Source organism: Scyliorhinus torazame, chromosome 3, assembly GCF_047496885.1.
Source record: "Scyliorhinus torazame isolate Kashiwa2021f chromosome 3, sScyTor2.1, whole genome shotgun sequence".
Classification (NCBI taxonomy): Eukaryota; Metazoa; Chordata; class Chondrichthyes; order Carcharhiniformes; family Scyliorhinidae; genus Scyliorhinus; species Scyliorhinus torazame.
In genome coordinates this window covers 320,848,855-320,870,196 of record NC_092709.1, presented here as the reverse complement: position 1 = coordinate 320,870,196, position 21,342 = coordinate 320,848,855, and positions in this window count along the sequence as shown.

The window sequence follows — 21,342 nt, the reverse complement described above, 5'->3', positions numbered from 1 at the left end:
GATTAAGGCTTAAGAAAATATATAAAAACAAGCTATGACATAAGTTAATTGGGAGGGGGAGGAAAAGGGTTCCAGTTGGACATATACATTTATTGGCTATGTAATGTTTTGCATATTGGGAAATCATACGGTAAACAAATGGAAAAATGGAAAATATTAAAGTACCCCAAACATCTTTCAGCGATGTAGAAATCCCGAATAGCAACTTATATAAATTTACAAAGTTTACATTTTTCCAATCCAAGAGAAGAAGGAGGATGGGATTTTCTCGTCCCTCCAATGGTGGAATCTTCTGGTCCCTCTAAAGTCGACCCCCACCCCGCGGCGGATACCCAACGGCAGGACGGGCGAGTCACGTCAATGGTGTAGACGTCGTCGGAACTGGAAGATCCCGCCGGTAGCCGATGGTGAACTGCCTCGGCCACTGGAAAACCTGCGCGAGGGTTGGTGGGGGGGGCGTGGGGGAGGGGGCTGGAATATCCTGCCCTTAGTGTGGGGTACTGAAAGCAACAGAAGAAAATAAACTCGATACCTTGAAGAATAAACACAGAACTCGGGGATACGACGACAGACTCAAAAGGTTCAAGCAAGGCGTCACGGTACCACAGTGGTTAGCATTGTTGCTTCACAGCGCCAGGGTCCCAAGTTCAATTCCTGGCTTGGCTCACTGTCTCCGTGGAGTCTGCACATTCTCCCTGTGTCTGCGGGGGTTTACTCCGGGTGCTCTGGTTTCCTCCCACAAATCCCGAAAGACGTGCTGTTAGGTGAATTGGACATTCTGAATTCTCCCTCTGTGTACCTGAACAGGCGGCGGAATGTGGCGACTAGGGGCTTTTCACAGTAACTTCATTGCAGTATTAATGTAAGCCTACATGTGACAATAAAGATTATTATTATAAGGTGATGCGCAATCAATTACACTCAAGACGAAGTGATTTCATAACTGAAGGCTTTAATCTACTAGAACCTGTTCCCCAGCAGCTTCGATACAGAAAGTGAAGGCTGCTGGGACGGCACCATTTCTTATACCCCGCCTTCAGGGCGGAGCTACATAATACAGCCAATGGTAGACTCCTGGGTCTAACCAATGGTCATCAGCCTCTCAGATACCGCAATACCTGGTACTACCACATTCACCCCCTGTTAAAAAAGAGTCCGGCGGTGGTGGTGGTCAGTGGTAACAGCCGCCTTTAACATGGTATGACCAGGTATGGAGGTACCGTGCTGTTGAGGATATTTACAAAGTTCACAGATAGAGTCACAGCGAAGCAATCAGTCGATCGGGTGGCCTGGTCGTCCTTCTGGAGTGTCTGGGCTTCGGTGGTGATTCTGGTGGGGGTCCCGGTGGTTGTGACTCCGGGAGCGTGCTTTTGTCCTCCCTGGCAGCTTCGTCACCCTTAGGCGGCGCTGTTGGGGCAAAAGGTTGAAACGGGGGGAGGGGGGGGGGGGCGTCGGTGGGTGGGTGGGCCTAGGCAGGAGCGGCGGGAGTACTGACCCTCCAGTGAGGGTCAGTTCGGGTGCACATGGGATTCCGGCGGGCGCCAGGTCCCGAAGGGAGACTGTATCTTACCGGCCATCAGGGAACGCCACGTAGGCGTACTGGGGGTTAGCGTGCAGCAGGTGGACCTTCTCGACCAACGGGTCCGACTTTTGCGCCCGCATGTGCTTCCAAAGCAGGATGGGTCCGGGTGTCGCTAGCCAGGTTGGGAGCGAGGTCCCGGAGGAGGACTTCCTGGGGAAAACAAGGAGACGTTCATGAGGTGTCTGATTTGTGGTTGTACAGAGCAGCGACCGGATGGCGTGGAGGGCCATCGGGAGGACTTCTTGCCAGCGGGAGACTGGGAGATCCCTGGGCCGTAGGGCCATAGAACAGTCTTCCAGATCGTTCCGTTCTCCCTCTCTACCTGCCCGTTTCCCCGGGGGTTGTAACTGGTCGTCCTGCTCGAGGCGATGCCCTTGCTGAGCAAGAATTGACGCAGTTCGTCACTCATAAACGAGGACCCCCTATCACTGTGTATGTACGCGGGGAAACCGAACAGTGTAAAGATACCCTGGAGATCCTTGATGACGGCGGTTGTGGTCATGTCTGGGCAGGGGATGGCGAAAGGGAACCGGGAGTACTCGTCAATCACGTTCAGGAAATATGTGTTGCAGTCGGTGGAGGGGAGGGGACCTTTGAAATCTATGCTGAGGCGTTCAAAGGGACGGAAAGCCTTTATCAGGTGCGCCCTCTCTGGCCGGTAGAAGTGCGGTTTACACTCTGCACAGATTTGGCAGTCCCTGGTGACTGACCTGACCTCCTCGATGCAGTAGGGCAGGTTGTGGGTCTTGACAAAATGGAAAAAGCGAGTGACCCCCGGTTGGCAAAGGTCCTCGTGGAGGGATCGGAGGTGGCCCACTTGTGCAGTGGCACAAGTGCTGCGGGACAGGGCATCAGGAGGCTCATTTAGCTTCCCCGGACGGTACATGATCTCGTAGTTGAAGGTGGAGAGTTCTATCCTCCACCGCAAGATCTTGTCGTTTTTAATCTTGCCCCGCTGTGCATTATCGAACATGAAGGCAACCGACAGTTGGTCCGTGAGGAGAGTGAATCTCCTGCCGGCCAGGTAATGCCTCCAATGTCTCACAGCTTCTACTATGGCTTGTGCCTCTTTTTCGACCGAGGAATGGCGAATTTCGGAAGCATGGAGGGTATGGGAGAAGAAAGCCACGGGCCTGCCCGCTTGGTTGAGGGTGGCCGCCAGAGCTACGTTGGACGCATCGCTCTCGACCTGGAAGGGGAGGGACTCGTCGATGGCACCGTGGCCTTTGCAATGTCTGCTTTGATGCGGCTGAAGGCCTGGCGGGCCTCCGTCGACAGGGGGAAGGTTGTGGACTGGATTAGGGGTCGGGCTTTGTCTGCGTAGTTGGGGACCCACTGTGCATAATAGCTGAAGAACCCGAGGCAACGCTTCAGGGCCTTGGGGCAGTGAGGGAGGGGGAACTCCATAAGGGGGCGCATGCGCTCAGGGTCGGGGCCTATAACTCCACTTCACACTACGTAGCCTAGAATGGCTAGACGGTCGGTGCTAAATACGCATTTATCCTTATTGTATGTCAGATTAAGGATTTTCGCGGTCTGGAGAAATTTGACGAGGGTGGTGTCGTGGTCCTGGTGGGCATGCCTGCAGATGGTCACACCAGGGCAGCACGGTGGTGCAGTGGTTAGCACTGCTGCCTCATGGCATCGAGAACCCGTGTTCGATCCTGGCGCCGGATCGCTGTCTGTGTGGAGTTTGCACATCCTCCCTGTTTCTTGGGCAACATGGTAGCATTGTGGTTAGCACTGTTGCTTCACAGCACCAGGGTTGCAGGTTCGATTCCCAGCTTGGGTCACTGTCTGTGCAGAGTCTGCACGTTCTCCCCGTGGTTGTATGGGTTTCCTCCGGGTGCTCCGGTTCCCTCCCACAAGTCCCGAAAGATGTGCTGTTAGGTAATTTGGACATTGTGAATTCTCCCTCTGTGTACCCGAACAGGCGCCGGAATGTGGCGACTAGGGGCTTTTCACAGTAACTTCATTGCAGTATTAATGTAAGCCTACTTGTGACAATGACAAAGATTATTATTATTATTACACGTACACATAAATACATACACACACAACTTATACACACACAAACAAACATTCACAGACACAAAAACATACACACACAAACATTCACAGACACATATGCACATACATACAAACGTACACACACACAAACATACACACAAACATTCACACACATATGTACATACATTCAAACATACACCCAAAAACATACATGCACACAAACATTCACAAACACACAGACATTTATACACAAATAAGCATACATACACACAAACATGTACACATACAAACATATACACACACAAACATATGCACACACAAACATGTAAACACATTCATACACAAACATATAAACACATAAAATATATGCACATACAAACAAACATAGATACACATACAGACACATGCATGCACATACACAGAAACACATGCATGTTTTGGCAAATGCTACAAATAATCATGGAGAAGCACTTGCCTTTGTAAAGCACTTTTCTCCAAGACACTCCAAAGAGCTTTACTATTCTCTAACCTAACTTGGTTAAATGCTGTGTGCAATGGGTGGGTTATTATTCCTGGTGGATTTGGAGTGAGTAGGAGATGTTTTTCTTGTCTTCAAACTTGTAATTAGCAGAGTTGATAAGGGGAAGCCAGTGGATGTGGTTCATTTGGACTTTCAGAAGGCTATCGACAAAGTCCCACATTAGAGAATATTGTGTAAAATTAGAAAATTGATTGACAGACAGGAAACAACGAGTAGGAATAAACGCGTCTTTTTCCAAATGGCAGGCAGTGACTACTGACGTACTACAGGGATCGATGTTGGGACCCCAGCTATTTACAATAAAGTCATAAAGTCATTCAGCACAGAAGAGGCCCTTTGGCCCATCAGGCCTCAGCTGGTCAAAAACTACTACCTAACTATTCTAATCTCATTTCCCAGTATTTAGTCCACAGCCTTGTATGCCTTCGGATTGCAAGTGCAGATATAAATATTTCTTAAATGTTATGAGGGTCTCTGCCTCCGCCACCCTTTCAGGCAGCGAGTTCCACATACCCACCACCCTCCAGGTAAAAAAGATTTCCTCACATCCCCCCTGAACCTTCTGCCCCTTATCTTAGATCTATGCCCCTTGTTATTGATTCCTCCACCATTCCAGAACTGCACACAATGGTCTAGCTGTTGCCTAACCAACATTTTAATCAGGTCCAGCATAACCTCCCTGCTCTTAAACTCTATGCCTCGGCTGATAAAGGCAAGTAAACCATATGCCTTCTTAACCACTGTATCCAGCCGCACTGCTACCTTAAGGGAAGGGTGTACAGGAGCTGGTTTAGCACAGTGCGCTAAACAGCTGGCTTGTAATGCAGAACAAGCACAGCAGCTCGGTTTCAATTCCCGTACCGGCCTCCCTGAACAGGCGCCAGAACGTGGCGACTAGGGGCCAGTAACTTCATTGAAGCCGACTTATGACAATACGCTATTATTATTATTACATGCACACCAAAGTCCCTCTGATTCTTGGAACTTTCCAGGGTCCTGCCATTCATGTATTCATAAAATATTATTATATTATTTTTATTCCCTTGCCTTGTATGTCCACCCCAAGTGCATCACTTCACAATTATCCGGTTATACAATATATATCAGTGATTTAGATGAAGGAACTAAATGTAATATCTTCAGTTTGCAGATGACACCATGTTGGGTGAGAGGGTGAGCTGTGAGGTGGATGCAGAAATCCTTCAGTGTGATTTGGACAAGTTGAGTGAGTGGGCAAATGAATGGCAGATGCAGTATAATTTGGATAAATGTTTGGTTATCCACTTTGGTAGCAAAAACGGGAATGCAGATTATTATCTGAGTGGCTGTAAATTAGGAGAGGGGAGTGTGCAACGAGACCTGCGTGTCTTTGTACACCAGTCACTGAAGTTAAGCATGCAGGTGCATCAGGCAGCAAAGAAGGCAAATGGTATGTTGACTTTCACAGTGAAAGGATTCAAGTACAGGAGCAGGGATGTCTTGCTGCAAATATACAGGCCTTGGTGAGGCCACACCTGGAATATTGTGTGCCGTTTTGGTCTCCTTATCTGAGGAAGGATGTTCTAGCTATAGGGGGAGTACAGCAAAGGTTTACTGATTGATTCCTGGGATGGCAGGACTGACGTATGATGAGAAATTGAGTCGTTAGGATTGGATTAGCTGGAGTTCAGAAGAATGAGAGGGGATCACATAGAAACCTATAAAATTCTAACAGGACTAGGCACAGCGGAAAGAAGGGTGTAAAATGGTGATTAAAGTAAAAGGGTAAGTCTTTATTTCCGATGGGCATCTTCCAGTTAATCTCTTTCTTCATTCCAAGGTTTCAGATGGATGCTATCTTTTTGTTCAGTTTGTAATGGTTGGCACGGTAGACTTACGGAAATAGCAGGCAGCCCAAATTTGAGAGAGAGCGAGAGAGAAACAGCTTCTTCTTTCAGGGTCTAGAAGCTTCTGCCTTCAGACTCAAGGCAGCTGAGCAGAGAGAGAGAGCTGCTTTCACCTTGAAGGCACAGTGGCTTCTCCTGGGATCTCTCTGAAAACCCCCACCATACAGGAACCAATTGCTGTCGGTTGCTAGGCAGAATACTGTCCCTGGCCAATGCATTGACCACAAAACACAATAAAACCCTCCCATCTCTTAAGTGCCATAACGTCTAGGTTCTTCTGTCCAAAATACAAAACTTTCTAACACAGTGTACTATTTTGGCTCTTTGAATTCCTTAGTTCCCCTGCTCAACTTAAAGGTATGATTCCATTAATGAAAAATGGACTGAAAACAATAAAGACAAAATAAAAGAAATAGGAACTAAGGGAATCAACAGGAAGGGCCCTTACACAAGGAAAACAGCCCCAGCTTCTGGAACCTAACCCTGTAGCTAAAATCAACAATCCCTGGAACCATCCCAGTAAATCTTATCTGCACTCCCTTCAAGGATCCTCACATTGTTCTTAAAGTCTGGTGACCAAAACTGGGCACAATACTCTTGTTGTGCCTCAACCTGTCTTTTATAAAGGTTCTGTATTAAAACAAAAACAGCATTCACCCCTCATCCACCCCACCCCCCCTCCCCGCCCTTACACACACTTCCCCTGCCAGATTATGCCACCTCATAACCCCCACATGCCCTCATGGCCCCTTACACCTCCTAGGACAACCCATGCTCCACTACCCATCCCAGCTGGCCCCTCCCACACCCAATGCATACCACAGCCCTGTGGTCCTTTCTAGCTCGTATTCCAACTCATGGCAACCGATGACACCCACCCACCCCCTTTACTTTTATCCTTCAATGCCAACTCACATAATATCCACCAAGGCAAATCTCAGAAGCCATGCTAACAACCAATAAAACTGTGTCAATTGACGACATTGTTATTCAAAAAACTCTGACTAATTAAAAACAATTCAAATTGGCAGCACGGTAGCACACGTGGTTAGCACTGTGGCTTCACAGCTCCAGGGTCCCAGGTTTGATTCCCCGCTGGGTCACTGTCTGTGCGGAGTCTGCACATTCTCCCCGTGTCTGCGTGGGTTTCCTCCGGGTGCTCCAGTTTCCTCCCACAATCCAAAGACGTGCAGATTAGGTGGATTGGCCATGCTAAATTGTCCTTAGTATCCAAAATTGTTAGGAGGGGTTGTTGGGTTATGGGGATAGGGTGGAAGTGAGGGCTTAAGTGGGTCGGTGCAGACTCGTTGGGCCGAATGGTCTCCTTCTTCACGGTATGTTCTAAAAACAAATAGAAATTAATTCTTTCTTATGAAAACAAACATCTCTATTCTATAACCACTTATAGCTGTCAATAAATCTGCTCATTAACATGCCCCCCACTATGATAACTTGAGTTTGTAAAATCAGTCATTGCAGCACAAATCCTAGAATGGAAAACATGGGGGGCATTCTCCGCCCCGCTGCGCCATATTTCTGCCCCGACCGGCCAGCGGGATTCTCCGTTACGCCAGCCGGTCAATGGGGTTTCCCATTGTGGGGTGGCCCCATGCCTTCGGGAAATCCCTGGGCGCCGGCAAAACGGAGAATCACGCCGGCGGAGATTCTCGGGCCATATGCCAAAAGTTAGAATGAATTATCAAGCACTGTATTTTTTAAATTCCAGACTATTTTACTGACTTAAATCCCAGAAAAGCTAAATATATTAACCAATTTGACAATTCCAATGTGTTTTAATAGTTCCAATGAGTTTTGACAGTTCCTTGACAACTTGAAAATTCTTTGACAGCTTGAAAGTTGTTTGTCAGTCGTGAGAGGTCTTTTCAAACTTGACAGTTCTTTGAAAGCTTGACAGTCAGGTGACACTTTTGACAGTGCCAATTAATTTATGCACTTTTTAATGTTCAATCATGTTTAGTTTTAACAGTCCCAAAGCATGCCGAATCTATCCCAAAGAGCACCTTGCCTCTCCCAAAGGGTGCTTTAACTCTCCCAAAGGTATCCCAGGGACAAAAGTGGACCCTGGCTATCAAGGTAGACCAGGCCCTACTTAGAGTAATCTTCACATGATGGATTCGCACTCCTGGCCTGTCAACATTTTCTTAGTGGAGACAGATGATGATTCGAATGGCGAGCTGCCTCTGTAAACCCTGCATGCATGAATCCCATCCCGAAAAAATAGGAAGTGGTGTGTTTGGGGACTGAACTCAGGATTTCCACGTTCATCTGTCATTTTCGCTATAACGCAGAGCCTCTCAGTCCTGTTGTAAAAACTCATCCAGTTCATTAACGTCTTTTAGGGAAGGAAAATCTGCCATCCTTAGTTGATCTGTCTGACATGTGGACTCCGGATCTACAGCAAACTGCCCTCTGAAATGGCTATTCAGTTCAAGGGCATGAGGGGTGGCACCAAATGCTGGTGTTTCCATCAACACACATATCCTATGCACAAATAAAAATAAACTGTGTCATTAAGTCTACATTGCCTCTTCCTATCCTTTCTGCAAAAATGCATCACATCACACAGAAAACCGGCAGAATTACACATGGAAATGTTAGACTTTAAAGACCGGAGATTTATTTTTAAAATTGACTCAAACCCCAAAGATGGCCAAGAGTGTCCAGACAAGATATGTCTAAAAGCATCCAGAGACCGATAACCATCTCCAGTAAGGACAAAGTCATATAATGGCCATCTCATCTCGAGAGATCCTGTTAGGCCAAGACAGAATTGTGGATTCGCTATCCACTTGGAATATACAAAGAATGGGTTTGAAGCCAGCAAAGAAAGATGCCCCAGTGTATGTCTGTCTGTGTGTGCTCTGTGAGGATAAGCAGCTGGAGGCTTTTCACACTGAAAGCTTAAGGCACATCAACAGAAGCAGTCAGCAATGCCCCTGCAAAATAGTCATTTCTGCAGGTATATTTCTTTCTCTGATTGTGGAAGTCAACTCAGCCAGCCAAACGATCGCAGCTGAAAAGGGAACTGGGGCATTTCTCTGCCAAACCATGAAATACTGGAATTGAAGTACCAGCTATTCGCCTGTTTAAGTCAACTCCATTGGAACCTTGAAATAGCCTATCTGCCGACCGAAGTCAGCTCCACTGGAATCAGATAATAACAACCGCTTGCTTCATCAGCTACTCTTTGCAAGTTAAGGAATGTGCCATATTTCTTTGTATTTAAATTTACTAACTATAGGTCTCAATTCTCAATCCATATGAATGTATATGCATGTGTTTTACCATTTTTTTCTTACCTTCTCAGTAGTTCATAAACTCACTCTATTTATAACTCAAGAAAGCTTGGTAAAAAGGCTACTTTTAAAACATAACCACTGGGTCTGGAAAGGATACTCAAGGGAAAGTGGACCACATTAGATTAAACCAGATTGCTCCCAGCAGAGGGAGTGGAATAAAGACATGGGGCGCGATTCTCCGACCCCCCACCGGGTCGGAGAATCGCCGGGGGCCGGCGTGAATCCCACCCCCGCCGTGTCGTGAATTCTCCGCCACTGGTGATTCGGCGGGGGCGGGAATTGCGGCGCGCCGGTTGGCGGCCCCCCCCCCCCCGGCGATTTTCCGGTCCGCGATGGGCCGAAGTCCCGCCACTGTCAACCTACGCCAGCCGGCGTGGATTGAACCACCTTTGGGACGGCGGGACACGGTGGCGCGGGCGGGCTCCGGGGTCCTGGGGGGGGCACGGGGCGATCTGGCCCCGTGGGGTGCCCCCACGGTGGCCTGGCCCGCGATCGGGGCCCACCGATCCGTGGGCGAGCCTGTGCCGTGGGGGCACTCATTTCCTTCCGCCTTTGCCATGGTCTCCACTATGGCAGAGGCGGAAGAGACCCCCTCCACTGCGCATGCGCGGGGATGCCGTGAGCGGTTGCTGACGATCCCGCGCATGCGCCGCCCGGCAAATTCATTTCCGCGCTGGCTGGCGGGGCATCAAAGGCCTTTCCCGCCAGCTGGCGGGCCGGAAACCAGTCCGGCGCGGGCCTAGCCCCTCAAGGTGAGGGTTCGGCCCCTCAAGATGTGGAGAATTCCGCACCTTTGGGGCGGCACGATGCCGGACTGATTCTCGCCGTTTTGGGGGCCGGTCGGCGGACTTCGCACCGATTACAGAGAATCCCGCCCATGGTCCGGGATTCTCTGATCCTGAGCCGTGTCGGAGAATCGGCGGGGGGGGGCCGAGAATCGCACCACGCCGCTCCGACGCCGGGCCACCGATTCTCCGGTCGCCTGCCGCGCCGGTCGGGGGCTGTTGAAAGCACCACCCCCCGGCGATTCTCTGCACCTGGATGGGCCGAGTGCCCGCCAGGTTCAGCCGAGTCCCGCCGGCATGGGTTACATAGGGTCCTACCCGGCGGGACTCTGGAGTTCTGGCTGCGGTGGCTGTCCTCGTGGTGGGGCGGGGGGGCTCCGGGGGGGCTTCCACGGTGGCCAGGCCCGCAATCGGGGCCTACTGATCGGCGAGCGGACTAATTCCGGGGGGGGGGGGGCCGATGTTCCTCCGCGCCGTCCCCTGTAGGGCTCCGCCATATTGCTCGGGAGCCGGCGCGGAGACGGCAGCCCACGCGCATGCGTGGACCCGCGCCGGCCGTGGCGTGCCGGCTTTCGAGCGGACAGCACTCTGGTGCCGTTCTAGCCCCCTGGGAAGGGGTGAATGCCTGGAACTGTAGGCTCGTTGATGCCGGAGTCGCTCGCGCCAGTTTTGGCGCCGGCGTCAATACTTGGCCAGGATTTTGCAGAATCCCGTCCATGGAGCCTGTCATTTCTCCCCACCTGGTTTGTAACAATTTGGGGATATCTATCCAGATGGAGACAAATAAAGGGGTCTCACCTGGGCCAAACTCTATTGGAGAACCTCGGAACACAATCATTTATCTATGTTGCCACTGACCCTCCTAGTCCATGAACCACAATTTTGTTAACTAGCCTTGTATGTCATGCTTCCTGAACTGGTCCACCAAAATCTATATAGACAGCATCCACAGCATTCCATTTATTAACCTGCTATGTTACTGCACCAAAAAATTCAATTAGATTAAACAAGCATGATCTGCCTTTTACAAATCTGTGCCAGCCCTCCTTAATTAACTCAAACCTCTTCCCATGCCTGTTGATATTTCCCTGATCACAGAATCTTTACAATGCAGAAGGAGGCCATTCAGCCTATCGAGTATGTACTGGTTCTCTGAAAGAGAATTTTATCTAGTCCCCCTCCCTTGCCTTCGTTGCATAATCTCACACATTCTTTTTGTTCAGATGAAATGAAATGAAATGAAAATCGCTTATTGTCACAAGTAGGCTTCAAATGAAGTTACTGTGAAATGTCCCTAGTAGCCACATTCTGGCGCCTGTTCGGGGAGGCCGGTACGGGAATTATAGTGGAGAACATGCCCCTGTCTACATCAATGGGAACAAAGTAGAAAAGGTCGAGACCTTCAGGTTTTTAAGTGTACAGATCACCTACAGCCTGTCCTGGTCCCCCCATGCTGACACTATAGTTAAGAAAGCCCACCAACGACTCTACTTTCTCAGAAGACTAAGGAAATTTGGCATGTCAGCTACGACCCTCACCAACTTCTACAGATGCACCATAGAAAGCATTCTTTCTGGTTGTATCACAGCTTGGTATGGAGCCTGCTCTGCCCAAGACCGCAGGAAACTACAAAAGGTCGTGAATGTAGCCCAGTCCATCACGCAAACCAGCCTCCCATCCATTGACTCTATCTATTGCCTCAGAAAGGCAGCCAGCATAATTAAGGACACCACGCACCCCGGACATACTCTCTTCCATCTCCTTCCATCAGGAAAAAGATACCAAAGTTTGAGGTCACATTCCAACCGACTCAAGAACAGCTTCTTCCCTGCTGCCATCAGACTTTTGAATAGACCTACCTCGGATTAAGTTGATCTTTTCTCTACACCTTGCTATAACTGTAACATTATATTCTGCAGTCTCACTTTCCTTCTCTATGTATGGTATGCATTGTTTGCACAGCATGCAAGAAACAATATTTTTCACTGTATACTAATATAAATGACAATAATAAATCAAATCTAAAAACATCCTCCCTCTCCAATATTGCAATCCCATCTTTAATCAATACTGCCACTCCCACTGTTTTCTTCCTTTCCCGTCTCTCCTAAACATCTTGCACACAGGAATATTTAACAATCAGACCTGCCCTTCTTTGAGCCAGATTTCTGTTCTCGCAATAATATCATAATTCCTTTTGTCAACCTGTGCTCATAGTTCACCAATCTTATTAACCACATTCCAAGCATTCCAAACTCAAGGTTGCAGGAGTTCCTCAGGGTAGTGTCCTAAACTCAACCATCTTCAGCTGCTTCATCAATAACCTGCCTTCCATCCTAAGGCCAGAGGTGGGATGTTTGCGGATGACTGCACAATGTTCAGCGCCATTCGCAACTCCTCAGATAATGAAGCAGTCCATGTCCAAATGCAGCAAGACCTCTACAATATCCAGGCTTGGGTTGACAAATGGCAAGTTACATTCATGCCACACAAGTGCCAGGTAATGACCATCTCCTACAAGAGAGGATCTAACCATCACCCCATGACATTCAATGGCATTACCATCGCTTAATCCTCAACAATCAACATCCTGGGCGTTACCATTGATCAGAAACTGAAATGGACTAACCACATTAATACTGTGACTACCAGGGTAGGTCAAAGGCTAGGAATACTATGGCGAGGAACTCATCCCCTTCTCTCCCAAAGCATGTCCACCATCTACAAGGCATAAGTCAGGAATTTAATGGAATTCTCTCCACATGTCTGGATGAGTGCAGCTCCAACAACACTCAGGAAGCTCAACACCATCCAGGCCAAAGCAGCCTACATTATTGCTCCTCCTTCCAAAAACATTCAATTCCTCCACTACCAATAAACAGTTACAGCCGCGAGTACCATCTACAAGATGCACTCCAGTAACTTTCCAAGGTTCCTCAGACAGCATCTTCCAAACGCACGACCACTACCATCTAGAAGGACAAGAGCAGCAGATATCTGGGAACTCCACCACCTGGAGAGTCCCCTCCAAGTCATTCACCACCCTGACTTGGAAACATATCGCCGTTCCTTCACTGTCGCTGGGACAATATCCAGGAACTCAATCCCTAACAGCATAGTGGGTGTACCAACACCTCAAGGACAATAGCGGCTCAAGGAGGCAGCTCATCATCACCTTCTGATGAACAAGGTATGGGCAATAAATGTTGGCCGAACCAGCAATGCCATATCACAGATGTATAATTTTTTTTAAATCACATACATGCACATTAACCCTAATTCAGGGATTTTTCACCTTCCTCCGTACTCTGGCCCCATCTATTGACTTACTATTGACTCCTCTAATTCACTCAAACTCTCCAAGTGTTCTATTTACCTTGATTATTGTTTCTAAAACCTTACCTACCACTGATGTTAAACTAACTGATCTGTAGTTGCTTTAACTGTCCTTACATCTTTTCTTGAATAAGGGTGTCACATTTCCCACTCTCCAATCCTCTGGCACCTCCCTTGTATCTCGGAAAGTGTGGTCATTGTTGTAAACATTGGATATCATAGAATCTTTATAGTGCAGAAGGAGGCCTTTCGACCCATCGAGTCTGCACCGACCCTTCGAAGACCACTCTACCTCGGCTCAATCCCTCACCCTATTCTGGCAACCTGACCCGAAGGGGAAATTTAACATGACCAATCCACCTGACCTGCACAACTTTGGACTGTGGGAGGAAAACGGAGCACCCGGAGGAAACCCACGCAAACTCTATACAGGCAGTCACCCGAGGTCGGAATCGAACCGGGGTCACTCGGGCAGTGAGCCAGCAGTGCCAACCACTGTGCCACTGTGCCAGATGTGTGACAGCCAAATTGTTCAAACAACAAAATAATGATCAGATAATCTGGGTTTTCTGAGGTGTTAGTTGACTGGGACACAAGGAGAAGCCCCTGCACTTTTTTTGTAGAGGAAACGTGAGGAATATTTACATCCTTGTGAGAGATCAGGCATGGCCTTAGTTTAACATTTCATTCAAACAACTGCATCTGTGATTGAATGTCAGTCTAACATTGTGTGTTCAGTGGGCTGCGAACCTACAGCCTTCTGATTCAGAGGTGAGAGCACCACCACTGAGAGATAGCCAATTCAGAATTTTGCCTTCTACTTCTTTCCCGTATTAATTGCTTAAAGAATGCGTCATCGTTTCAATAAAAGGATTTCAATAATTAAATGTTGGGCGAAAGGATCTATCTTCATTTTAAGCAGCTCATCGCGGCGTTGTGAGAGATGACAGTGGCTCAATCACAACTGACCAATAATGTAGGGACTGGTTTAGCACAGTGGGCTAAACAGAACAGGGCAACAAGGTTCAATTCCCGTACCGGCCTCCCCGAACAGGCGGCGGAATTTGGCGACCAGGGATTTTCACAGTAACTTCATTGAAGCCCTACTTGTGACAATAAGTAATTATTATTGTGCAGCACAGTAGCATTGTGGATAGCACAATTGCTTCACAGCTCCAGGGTCCCAGGTTCAATTCCCGGCGTGGGTCACTGTCTGTGCGGAGTCTGCACATCCTCCCCGTGTCTGCGTGGGTTTCCTCCGGGCGCTCCGGTTTCCTCCCACAGTCCAAAGATGTGCAGGTTAGGTGGATTGGCCAAGATAAATTTCCCTTAGTGTCCAAAATTGCCCTTAGTGTTGGGTGGGGTTACTGGATTATGGGGATAGGGTGGAGGTGTTGACCTTGGGTAGGGTGCTCTTTCCAAGAGCCGGTGCAGACTCGATGGGCCGAATGGCCTCCTTCTGCACTGTAAATTCTAAGATAATCTATTATGTCTTAAGAATGCAAGAGGGTCACTGGGCAGGATTATCCCATCCCGCGGCAGAGTGTCCACGCCGTAAATGCCGTCGCGTTTTACGACGGGTTGAACAGGCCGTTGCCAGGAGTAATTCTGGCCCCGACAGGGGGCCAGCACAGCACTGGAGCGGTTTGCGCTGCTCCAGCTGCCGATCCCGGCATGAACTGGGCGCCGCGGGATCCACGCATGCGCAGTGGTGCCGGCGCCAACGCGCACATGCGCAGTGACCTCCTTCAACACGCCGGCCCCGACGCAACATGGCGCAGGACTACAGGGGCCGTGATCGGGGCCAAGCCACATCGGAAGCCCCCCCGGGGTTGGACCCCCCCCACCCCCCCCCCCCCCCCCCCCCTCCCCACAGGCCGCCACCTGACCCTTCAATGCTGAGGTCGCGCCGGCTCAGAGCAGGTTAGGACGGCGCCGGCGGAACTCGTTTTTTTTCTTACGGCCGCTCGGCCCATCCGGTGCATAGAGCGGCTCGCGACCTGCGCCGCGCCAACCACGCCGGCGCCAATGGTGCCGATTCTCCGCTCTGCAGAGAATCGCGTGCCGGCGTCGGGGCGGCGTGGCCCAGTCGCGAGGATTCTCCATGCACCAGCTGACTAAATTCCCATTGTCACACTGCTAATGCAGCACATCCCTTCATCTACAATTTAAAAAAAATTTAGAATACCCAATTCTAATTTTTTGCCAATTAAGGGGCAATTTAGCACAGCCAATCCACCTACCCTGCACATCTTTTGGGTTGTAGGGGTGAGACTCACGCAGACATGGGAAGAATGTGCAAACTCCAATGGACAGTGACCCGGGGTCGGGATCGATTCTGGGTCCTCGGCGCTGTGAGGCAGCAGGGCTATCCACTACACCACCGCGCCGCCCCGCAGAACTTCACTAGGACTGAATCAGAATCCTTTATGCTCCTGTTGCATTCTGGTGTAACTAGAGTTAAATCGGATTCTATTCTTCATTTCTAAATTACCATTAAAGTCCCAAATGGCGATGGGAGCCGAAATGCAATTATTTTGAACCGGTGTTTAATTAAAGTTCACAATTTGAAATGCTAATATATGTATTTAGTGTCCAACAGCTGTGTTTATCAAATGACTGTGTGGTTTGGTGAAGGGAACCATCACCTGCTCTGCCGACGCTAAGTTGGTTGTTGGCATTAGATCAGAGCTTTGCTGTCAAGGCTGCAGATGAGGAAACGATTGAAGGTGTGTCAATAGAAAGACTTTTTTTCCCTCTCTTATTATATCAGGCTGTCAAAACATACTTCAAAGCATGTCAGAGAGAAACGGGGCTTGAAGATGGACTTCACGTCTTCAGTTCAACCTCAAGTAACTGGGAAAAAAACCCTGTAACAAAACGGTCTCTGTTGAATATGTACAACAAGAATTTACAAGATGTTTCTTGAGAAGTGATTTAGAATCCAATGTATAAGAAGGTAGTGGAAGCAGATTCAATAATAACTATCAAAAGGGAATTGAATACATACATGAAGGAAGGAAATGAGCAGGAGAATGGGGAAAGGGACAGGGAAGTGGGACTAATTGGAGAGCTCTATCAAAGAGCTAGCACGTGTACAATGGGCCGAATTGCCTCCTCCGGTGCTGCATCATTTTCAGATTCAAAGTGTTCATTTTACTCTGCTTTTTCCCTCTGTGCAATTTTACAATTATCTTGACATCCGAGCATTCATTCAAATAACAGTTCATGCCTATACTTTTATGCCTCATGGGTTTTGGAATTTTTAAATGAAGGTTTCGGCTGCTCAATTTTGTTTTTCAGGTTAATATACCTGCCTTTCCAAATACCCTGATGAGTCAAATTGATCCTGGGTAAATTTCAGTTTGCACTTTACCACAATTGGATCAGTTGCTCGTTTTATTCTATGTTAATCCTTGCAAAGGTGAAGCCTACTCATGCGAGCCAAGGACATGCCACAAAACTGAAAAAGGAAGTGGTCTGAGTTCAGAAAGGACCAAGCACAAATAAACTGAGCTGCAAAGTTAGCAAATACAATGACTAGTCAAGCACAAGGTACAATAGTCGTACAAAATACCTTAAAGTGGAAAGAGGTGAATTGAAGGAAAGAAATACATGAAAATGCAGAGAGTTCAAAACTAACAAGATCTAAAATAGAATCTTGTGATAAAACTATGGCTAACAATATTGGACATAATGAAGAAGATATAATAATAATAACCTTTAGTGTCACAAGTAGGCTTACATTTACACTGCAATGAAGTTATTGTGAAAAGCCCCCAGTCGCCACATTCCGGCGCCTGTTCGGGTACACAGAGGGAGAATTCAGCATGTTCAAATTACCTAACAGCACGTCTTTCGGGACTTGTGGGAGGAAACCGGAGCACCAGGAGGAGACCCACGCACACACGGGGAGACTCCGCACAGACAATGACCCAAGCTGGGAATCAAACCTGGGACCCTGGCACTGTGAAGCAATAATGCTAACCACTGCGCTACCGTGCCACCCATAGTATGGCAAGAGAGGCGAGAAAGGAGTTTTGAATATGAGGAAAGCTGGAGAATATAATAAAAGGGGATAGTGAGGGATTGTAACAAAATATTGTTATGGGCCAACATTTAGAGAACCCCAAAGTGTATCATGGAGTTCACCTGACCCACAACTTTTAATAGATTGTGATATGGGGAGCACGCGTCCCACTCTACAGGTGTGGCACAGCAGAAATGGAAACGTTTTTTTAAAGCAAAATAATGTTTATTCTATGAACTCAAGTTAGCCTTTTTAAAACACACAGTGAACATCTTAGCAACCATTAATTAAAAAAAAACCCTAAGAATACAACACTAAGTAATCCTTAATAACTTCCCAAACAACATCCAGAAGACAAAAGAAACACCTTTTAACAGAAGCACATCAGGTTTACATTCACTACTGAAAACATTTATAATTCTGAATTCATAAAATGATCAAGAGATAGTCTTTTCATGGCAGGGAGATCAACAGTACAACTGCTTTGTCTGGCTTCAGCTCCAACACTGAAAGAAACGAAACCAAAAAAACACAGACACACCCAAGCTTTTCTCAAAGTGAATCTAAAAAGCAGAGCCAGAGCACAGCTCCACCCACACTCTGACATCACTGCAGTAACATGAGCAGTCAGGCATTTCTTCAAGTGACATTCCCATGACAATATGGAAAGTAAAGAATAGTTAAATCACAGCGTATGATTGGCAAAGGCTGAGGGAGGAGTCTAATTGTGGAAAACTGAATGTATGGTGCAGATATGAAATAAAGATCTTCCATCAATTGTTATGAATGATCTGAAAATGGAAGGGTACGGGAAGAGAATTTGGAACGACTCGTGCAGCTAACTGTCGAACATTACCCTGTTCTGAAAATGTTAGCAGAGCTTAAAGTAGATAGGCCACGTGCAGGCTCTGATGTTGTGCACCCGAGGATATCGAATGGAGTCAGATGGGGAATTGCAGAGAATTTGACCATAATTAGACAATCACACTGTGCCGGGGACTGAGAGGCAGCTATTATCATCTGCTCTGCACTTTCTGCTCCTATTTCTGCCTACCCATGAGCTATCTGCTTCACCCTTCGCGTGCTTCTTGAATGCAGATGTTGCACTGGCTGCTTCCCAGCCCATATTACTGAAAGGGCATTCATATCACTGAGCTCGCACAGCTTGGAATCAGCAGCTGAAACTAGGGGTGAAAGAAAATAAAACAAAACTTGAAATGTTCACAGCAGAACGGTCTGAATGATAGAATCCGAGCTGGATTTTGACAGTGCAAGGGATAGTTAATTTCTCGGAATTGGTGAAACAATTTTGTGGACCAATGTCCTTTAGCCCAACCATGACGGAAAGATGCCCATCTCATTTGGACCATTATTCAGGTGTCCAGGGCAAGCACCTAAAACTGGTGTAGGGCTCCTTGCAAATGCCAACCAGAGACCTGACACCTGCTTTAGGAAATGATCTCAACCATAAAGGCAAGTCAAAATTGCAACATGGGAGCCAGGAGGAGCAAGAATACTTATATTACCCATCGATCTAGATGGTCTCCAGAGATTTCCACTTTTCGGTAACTACCTTAACACAATGACAGTGTGATCACTGTTTCCCAAATGCTCCCCTACTGAAACATGTTCCACCAGCCCAATTTCATTCCTCAGAACTAGGTCCAACAATGCTTCCTTCTCCATTTGGCTGGAAAAGTAGGCCAGGAATTATAGATGACAGAGTTTCCCTTCCTGCTATCTAATAGCCTGAAAAGTGAGGCTGGGTGGGAAGGGCCCTTAATAGTCAATAATTGGCATTATAAAGGCCTTGGCGTTGCCCGGCCAAGCATAACATTGCGAAGAGGTTGGGTTGGGCTAGATCCTGGTGATAAATAAGGCCAACCAAGAAAATTTACAGAGCAATTCAAAACAGATCAGCTTCTTTCAATATAGTATGCAGCACTCAGAAGTGCCTCACTACAGGCTGTATTTAAGAGCTCAAGGAGTTTTACAGAGTCTCCGGGCTCTCATTATGCTGTGGCAGGTGAGCTTTGGACAATGGCCTTTCTGCATTGAGCTTTTGCAGTTGCTGCCCAAGCTTACATGTGTCTCTCAGAGTGTGTTCCTGGACTTTGGAATGTGCTAGTCTGCAACACTCAGTCACTGACAGCTCTTTATACTTGAACATCAGCACGTTTTCAGCAGACTGAAGAGCATCTTTCACCAAGTCATTGATCCTCCATCAGCAGTTAATGTGTGCCCCTCGGAACAGGCTGAGAAAACAGGGGCTGGATCCTCCGTTTCTGAGGTGAAGTACCGGCGCCAACGGAGGATCCATGGTGGTTCACGGCAGGAAAATCGGCGTGAAACCCTCACCAATTCCGGTACTGGTGAGGGGTTAACACCGGTGCCGCGTGAAACACCCACGGATAACACGCGGAAAACGTCTGGAGAATTGGCGGGTCCCGGGCTGCATATGCGCAGGGCTGACAGGCTGAAGCCGCGCACTCCTACACCCCCCACACACCCACCGGTCACACCGGAAAACATGGTGCCGGCCATGCTGAACAGTATACCCGCCCACCCCTCCCCCACAGCTCACCTCGTGCCACTCCTGACCACTCCCCCCAGCTCTAGCAGAAGCCCCCCGGCCAGCAGCATGGATCACGGCTGAGTGTGGTGCCACAGGACACTGTCCGCAGCCGGCACGCTGGGTTCTCGGCCGCTGGGACCACACGTGGCTTGCGCCGTTGGGACCTCGGCCCATCGGAGGCAGAGCGTCGCGGGTGGGTCGGTTGATGGCGCTCCATCGGGGTTGCGACTGTTTGCACGATGCGTGTCCCGATGACACCGATTTGGAAGGGGCGGAGCATCGTGAACTGGCGTCAAATCAGCGCCTTCCTCGATTTCGGCGTCAGGAACCATTCTCAGCCCGATCCCCCTTCTCGATTCTGGCGTCAGGCTACGGAGAATCAGGCCCCAGATTTCTGTGTTACAGAGCTGCTTGGGATAAGCCTTGACAAAAAACGCTGCCTCTCTTTTCCAAAGGCATATTCCTGAAGTGTTGAGCGATAGGCTCTTCCCCATCACAGCTGCCTTCAGGGCGGTGTGCGAAAGTGATGAGACTCCAACTGCTTAGGGTGATTCTGAGGCTTTGATGGGAAGGGCCCTTCTCACCACCAACCAAACCATATCTGGTGCTTGTTCAACAGTTCTGGCAATGAGGCATTCTGCCACATGGCTTTTGACGGTCTGCTCAGGGAATTACCTGATAGGATCCATCATCTCCTTTTCCCACAGGCCCTTGAGAGTGTTTCATGCTGTCGACAGCCTGATGGATTTGTGGGCAAAGATGTTTTCTTGCACAAATGTACATCATTCTGACAGCGCAGACAGGGCCTCAGTTTAACATCTCATCCACAAAGACAGCACAGCTGACACCGCAGAACTCTTGCATATTGCAAGGGAGTGTCAGCTCAGATTATTAGGCTCACACTCCAGAGTGACACTCAAACTCCCAACTCACAATTCAGAGGCACAAACGCCATCAACTGAACCTCAGCTAGTATACTGCTGTTATCCCAATGTGTTCCAGAATACACCGTAGTCAGGAATATGCTGCACAACCCCTGTCATTATGACATTGCCATCAGCTATCTGGGAAACAGCTGAAGAGTAGCAACGTGCAGAGGACGAGGAGGTGGGAGGGGCGGGGGGGGGGGGGGGGGGGGGGGGGCGGTGAAAAGAGGGAAGAGGAGCAAAACCGATGAGACAAGTCTTCCTACTGCTATGGGCCAGGGCTTAGAAACTCCAAAGTGTATTCTGAAGTTCACCTGACTATAACCTTGATGTTGAAGTTGGCTAGGATGA